The following is a 7,792-nucleotide window of genomic DNA, read 5'->3' as shown; positions in this document are numbered from 1 at the left end:
TTGCAAGCACAGTATTTTCTTACATAAGAAATAACAATAATTGTGATGTGGCAATGGTAATAAAATTATATGAATGTATGTAGAGACAATGTGATTAAATAGTACTAACAATGAACTAATAGGGATAATTTGTAGTGATTCTACTATTGTTGCCATTAATAATAATAATAATAATAATAAAAGACATAACAATAATAACAACAATACTCATCGTGAAAGATATAAAAATAATTTATAGGTCTACAAAAATGTATATTTTCTGATATAGTGATTTCTGGGAAAGGGAAGTTTAAGGAGACGGTACCATCTAAGAATGTTGGGAAATGATGGAGATCTGTTTGGAGAAAAGGATGTAAAGGGGTAATAAGAGCATACAGGGACAATGGTAGTCATTATTGTTCCTTCACTAGATATACCATTAACTGTCATTTGGAACTGGGAGCGTTATTCACTTCTCTAATATAATGAAGGAGGTGATTCCAGAGTCGGATTCCTGCTACTCAAAACATCTTCGACGAAGTGACTGAGCGATGGCGGGGGACATCAAGGATTTTGCCCTGATGGGAGTGGGTGTTTCTGTCATGTTCAGACAAGAGTGCTAAGTTTGTGGAGATATACGAGGAACACTGAACGTTGATAAGAGAGACGAGGAGACAGAGTGTATGGAAATCACTACGCTTGTTTGCACATAGGTAGGATAGCGATGCGTATGAAGGTGAAACATCATCGAAGAATAGAACGTCACAGATATAACGAATACAGGTGTTCGTAACCAGTTGCACATGCCTCGATGTTTCCTGTAAAAGACATTACAGGACAACATTGCTGTAATCAGCACTTGGACCTGTAAGTGTTTGTACGAGTTTCTTTTTCAGATCAAGAGGGAAGAGCTTTTTCCATTTTTGTAGCTCATGTAGAGATGCTGCTGCCTACTTGCACGTTGCAGTTACGTGCTCAGCCCAATTTAGATTTTCATCTACTCATACTGTTACTCCTAGACTATTTGCTGAGGGAGAAAAGTTGATATTTGTCCCTTTTAGGAGTAGAGATGATAGGGGTTCCAGATATTTTGGACTAATGAGACTAGAATGACCGGTCAGTAATGCTTGTGTTTTAGATAATCTAAGCTTGAATCCTTTATTCTGTTACCATTTTGATAGCGCACACAGGTCAGAATAAAATTATCGATATCTGCTATCAGTTTTATTGGTACTGTACCTAGATACAGTAAGATTTCGTAAGCATAGATGTGTTGTGTGCTGTAAGACCAAGCTGAAGTCACATCATTGACAGACAGACGTCAGGTATGAGTGAAACCATTACACTCACTCGAGAGAATTAGGTTGCTAAGCTTGACAAATAAAATGTCGAAGTCGACAGTGTCAAAGTTGACACGGAATTTGCTGAAGTCTAAGAGGCATATGATAAGCGCCTCTTGTCCATCCTTGGCAAGCTACCGTTCCTCTGTTGCCTTTATTAAGGTAGATATTGTGCTGCAATGCCTACGGAACCTGACTGGTATTCGTCTAACACAGTGTTCTCGAACCTTCGTTCCACGGAACACTGGCGTTCCGCGGCATCCGCGAAAACTAATAATAATATGGCGCTTTTCTTTTCCGGCACTTCGACGATATAAAAAAACTTACTGTTATTCTCTATTATTAATACCGATTTAAAGCTGAAGTAATCACTGAATAAATCATATCTTTCTCGTATTTAAAATTTTTTTGATATTTAAACTTAACAAGATGTTCCATAAATGTACCAGGATTCTAAAAATGTTCCACCAGCCGAAAAGCTTGGCAACCGCTGCTCTAATAGGCTGCTTTTAGTTGCATAGTTTGTTAGCTGGTCGTGGGCCATATATTTTAAAGCCTTAGAAACTGCAGGAAAACTGTAAATAGGTCGGTTATCGTTGGGTGTTGTGGCAGCGTCCTTTTTAGGTAGTGACTTAACTAATCGCTATTTGCAGGCCTCAGGGGAAACCCCTGGGGTTAGGGAATGGTTGAAGATACTTGCTGTAGTGTCTAGTAGTGAGTCAATAATAAGCTTCATCGTTTGGAGAGTGATGCCATCGTGCTCAGTAGATACTGATCTGAAACGCATATGGCTTCTTCGACCCTATTCCGAGTAACATGCTTTATACAGAACTTTTCGTAGTTGCGATCGTTTATCCCTACGAAGTAATCAAAGAGTCTCTCTTTCGTTCGTGGTTCAGTTGTCGTAAGTAATGAGAAGTTGCGGTTCCCGGAGGAGGTTCCACATCTACATTACATCCATACTCCGCAAGCCACCTGACGGTGTGTGGCGGAGGGTACCTTGAGTCCTACTTCGGGCATGGGTGTGTGTGTTTGTCCTTAGAATAATTTAGGTTAAATAGTATGTAAGCTTAGGGACTGATGACCTTAGCAGTTAGGTCCCATAAGATTTTACACACATTTGAACATTTGAGAAGTTCCGGTTCAGTTCTTCGGCTGGGAAAATGGGATTAGCTGGAGTATTCACTTCTACTGTACCAAGACTACGCAGGTTTTTCCGCTGGACAATGGTCTAAGTGTGTTGGCAATTCTATTGGCATGCCTGAGTATAGCATTTCTGACAACTTGACTGATCCTGTGGCGGCTCTGCTTACGAGCAAATTGATTTCATGGGACAGGGGTTATTTTGTATGCCCGATGTGGAGCGTCGCTGATACCCATGAGCTGTTTTAGTCTTTCAGTTGCCCAAGATGCTGGTTTCCTTCTTACTTTTCCGGTCTTTAGGGGAGCATATTTGTCATGTGTTTGAGTAAGTTTGTTAGTAAGTCTACCAAGTTTTTCGTTTATTAACAGAGTACATGTCGTGTTCCTTACAACTAAGTTCAGATGAGCTAATGTGTTTGAAGTCTCGATTTTGGTTTCTTTATGGGAAATTCTAGTGAGTACGCCATAAACATTATGTCATGGCTAGCATGCCAAGTGCAGATATTTGACAGTACTCTGTTTGGGGATTTAGTTGCAGGTCTATCTTTGAGAGTGTGACTAATGGCAGTGCGATAGGAAGATGAGAGGTGAAATAGAGATACGTTTGGAGAAGAGAGCACCCGCTGAAGTTCCACGCTAGAAAGAGATCGTACAGAAAATTTATGTTGGTATAACCAACTATAATTATATGTTCGTATGTCGACTAGAGACTTCTGAGAAATGTTTTGAAGCAGGCAAACTCATCTATTTTAGCATGTTTTTGGAGGACACATATTAGGCACTTAAAGAATTTGATCTCCATGAACATACATTCCAGACGTTTATCTTCATTTTTGATGGATATGTGTGGCACATTAGGTGGTTAATGAAAACGTATGAACGCCGCTACTCCACTCTCTCCTCTGTTGCATCAGTCGTGTCTTATGGAGACGTAGGCTTACCGAAGTTTTGGGAAAATTTGGTTTTGTCCAGCACTCAGACGGAAGTATCACATTGAAGTATGGGCCTTGAAATATATGGCGGAACTCGTCGAGATTGTTACTTCTATTAACTTTTTTTTAATTTAACTAAGTAAATAAAGTATATAAAATCTTCAACCCAATAAAGAAACCCACTTAAAGTCGTGAATAGAACAAAACTGTATAGACGTATTTCTCAAATTTTACAATATAGAGTATCTCCTGGAACTAATACCTAGTATTCACATGTAGGCCCACTGTGTGGTGCTTAGCTGCTAGCGTACATGCTGGAGGCTTTCTCCTTTCTAACAAATGGCTCTAAGCACTATGGGACTTAACTTCTGAGGTCATCCGTCCCCTAGAACTTCGAACTACTTAAACCTAACTAACCTAAGGACATCACACACATCCATGCCCAAGGCAGGATTCGAACCTGCCACCGTAGCGGTCGCGCGGTTCCGGACTGAAGCACCTAGAACTGCTCTGTCACTCCGGCCGGCTCTCCTTTCTAACAGTGCATATAAATTTGTGACGTAATTATGTGGTGGATACAATAGTAACCTCGAAGAGTGCTGAACAGTCCACAAGCCGCAAAAAGTTATTACTTTTCCAGTCATCTGCAGTTTTCATGTTATTGGTTACACAAGCCAAAGGGAAAGAATTCTCTTCTTCTAATTCCATACGCCGTATACTCGTAGTTGAAGGCGTGAAATGGCAGTACTGTTGGCTGGATGGGGAGTCAACGTCCGTTAATAAAACACCAACAACCATTATTTTGATTTTATTTGTTAAGCAACCAGTTTCGGCATTACAGTATGCCATCTTCAGTCCTGGATGTAATGAGTAACCCTCGGGTTCGAAACCAGTGCAGCACTGTCAACTGGTATCGTGAAGATTTTTTTCCCACCGACATGTGCGCTCCTTGGACTGGTTGTGTCTTCTGTACAAATGACTGAAATTGCTGGAACCGAACGTTGAGAAAATTAGGAATAAACATACAGAGCCAATTTTCTCACTACTATATGCTATGCTCGCGTCTTTCAATGGCTGAAAACGCTCTGTAGCATCTAATGTATGCCTCACGTAACAACCAGAAACTCACGAACTTTAGAACTACGTAAGCAAAATTTTTTCTTCCTGTTGACTGGAATCCAATTCATAAGGCAACGGTTAGTATCGTTCGTCCACAACATTTTAGTCCATTATAAATAAATTTGAGAACGGTGTATATGTATTTCTGTTTTATAGATGTACGCTTATGAGCGATACAGTTTGCTGTTTTTATAATTATCACTCCCACTACTGGAGACTGACTAACTGTTTGAGTATCGTTACAGAAACACTTAAACTATTTGAATTTTATCCCACTCATACAGTTATAACTGGTGGAGACTTCAATCTACCCTCGATTTGTTGGCGAGAATACATGTTCAAAGCCAGTGGTAGACAGAAAACATCTTAGGAAGTTGTACTAAATGCTTTCTCTGCGAATTACTTTGAACAAGTTCATGAGTCCACACGAATTGTAAATTGTTGCGGAAACACATTTGACCTCTTAGCCACAAATAATCGTGATCTAATAGAGGGCGTCATGACGGTTACAGGAATTAGTGAGCACAAGGTCATTGTAGCGAGGCTCAAAACCATATCAACCAAAACCACTAAAAATAAACACAAAATATATCTATTTAAAACAGGGGATAAAAATCCGCTTGATTTCTGCCTAAGAGAGAGTCTCCATTCCTTCCAAGCTAATTATGCAAGTGTAGAACCAGATATGGCTCATATTCAAAGATACAGTATCGCCAGCAATCGATAGATTCATACCGCATAAGTTAATAAGAGACGGGACTGATCCACCATGGTACACAAAACACGTCAGAACACTGTTGCCGAAGCAACGAAACAAGCATGCCAAATTCAGAAGAACACAAAATCCCCGAGACTGCCTAAGACGGAAGCTCGGAATTTAGTGCGGACGTCAATGCGAGATGCTTTTAACAGTTTCCACAATGAAGCATTGTCTCAAAATATGGTAGAAAACCCAAAGATTCTGGCCATATGTAAAGTAATCCAGTGGCAAAAAACAGTCAGTACAGACACTGCACGATAGCGATTGAAATGTTACCGATGATGGTGCCACTAAAGCGGAGTTACTGAATACAGATTTCCGTAATTTCTTCACGAAATAAGACGAAATAAATATTTCAGATTTTGGAACCAGAATAGCTGTTAGCGTGAGTGACATAAAAGTAAATATCTTAGGAGTTGCGAAACAACTCAAATCACTTAAGAAAGGCAGGTCTTCCGGTCCATATGGTATACCAGTCACGTTACTTTCAGAGTATTCAGAAACAATAGCGCGTTTCTTAGCAATCATATACAACCGCTCACCTCACGAAAGGTCTGTTCCTAAACACTGGAATGTAGCACAGGTCACACCAATATTCAAGAAAGGAAATAGGAGTAACCCATTGAATTACAGACCCATATCACTGACCTCAAATTGCAATAGGATTTTGGAGCATATACTGTACTCGAAGATCATGAATCACCTTGAAGACAATGACTTATTGATACATAACCAACATGGATTCAAGAAATATCGTTCTTGTGCAACACAGCTAGCTCTTTATTCCTATGAAGTAATGAGAGCTGTCGACAAGGGATCTCAGATCGATTCCATATTCCTAGATTTACAGAAGGCATTTGGTACCGTTCCTCACAAGCGACTACTCATCAAACTGCGCGCATATGGAGTACCGTCTCAGTTGTGTGACTGGATACGTGATTTCCTCTCAGAGAGGTCACAGTTCGTAGTGATAGACGGTAGATCATACAATAGAACTGAAGTGATATCTTGCGTTCCGCAAGGTAGTGTCATAGGCCCTCCTCTGTTCCTGATTTACGTAAATGATGTAGCTGATAATCTGAGCAGCCCCCTTAGATTGTTTGCAGATGACGCTGTAATTTACCGTCTAGTAAAATCCTCAGACGATCAGTTCCAATTACAAAATGATCTAGAGAGAATTTCTGTATGGTGCGAAAACTGGCAATTGGCATTAAACAGAGAAAAGTGCGAGGTCATCTACATGGGTACTAAAAGAAATCCGATAAATTTTGGGTATACGATAAATCGCACAAATCTAAGGGCTGTCATTTCGATTAAGTACCTAGGAATTACAATTACGAGCAATTGAAAAGACCACATAGATCATATTGTGGGGAAGGCGAAACAAAGACTGTGTTTTGTTGGCAGAACACTTAGAAGATGCGACAAACCCACTAAAGATACAGCCTACATTACACTTGTCCGTCCTCTGCTGGAATATTGCTGCGTGGTGTGGGATCCTTACCAGGTGGGATTGACACGGAGGACATCGAAAAAGTGCAAGGAAGGGCGGCTTATTTCGTGTTATCGCGCAATAGGGGTGAGAGTGTCACTGATATTATACGCGACTTGGGGTGGCAGTCACTGAAACAAAGGCGGTTTTCTTTGCGGCGAGATCTATTTACGAAATCTCAATCACCAACTTTCTCTTCCGAATGCGAAAAATTTTGTTGACACCCAACTACGTAGAGAGAGAGATCATCATAACAAAGTAAGAGAAATCAGATCTCGAACGGAAAGATTTAGGTGTTCCTTCTTCCCACGTGCCATTCGACAGTGGAATGGTAGAGAAGTACTAGGAAAATGGTTCGATGAACCCTCTGCCAGGCACTTAAGTGTAAATTTTAGAGTAAATATGTAGATGTAAATTGCTGTTCTTGAATCTACTTGCTACTGGCGTTATATAAAATCTGTTTTGGTGTACTGCGCCTGTTCTGCTAAAGAATCTATTTCAACGTCTGTTACAAATATTTGAAAGGTCAAAACTAATGACGGAAGTATTTACAGATTTGTTGAAGTAATATTTTACAGTTAATTGCGTCTGTATTTTAATTTCTTATGCAAGTGTCTAACAGCAAACGAAAAGCGTAAGTCGATGGTAGCAAAGATATCCTTGCACTCGCGGAGGAATAGCCAGCATTATTATACCTCCATGCTCGCACTTATTTAAACAGATGCTAGTGAAGTCGTTTAACCAGTTACCGCAGATTTGCACGTGTTTATTCTTTATGAAGTTGACAGCTTATTGTTTGATGACGATGCTCGATAAACGTAATCTCTGCTTCAAACAAAAGCTATGTGTTGATTTAGTGCTTAGTTATGTTTCTTTAAACTTTTTCTAAAAATTTTAGCAAGAAGAAAACTTTTGTAATTGGTCTGTCATGAAGTCAATACGTAAGAAGTGCAGCTCACTACTCCGGAGAACCGCCGATGGCATAAGGAGCATTGGTATGTTTATTTCAGTGGCATTTTATCCATTC

This window comes from Schistocerca americana, chromosome 1 (genome assembly GCF_021461395.2).
Source record: "Schistocerca americana isolate TAMUIC-IGC-003095 chromosome 1, iqSchAmer2.1, whole genome shotgun sequence".
Classification (NCBI taxonomy): domain Eukaryota; kingdom Metazoa; phylum Arthropoda; class Insecta; order Orthoptera; family Acrididae; genus Schistocerca; species Schistocerca americana.
Note: the sequence above shows the minus strand (reverse complement) of the source record.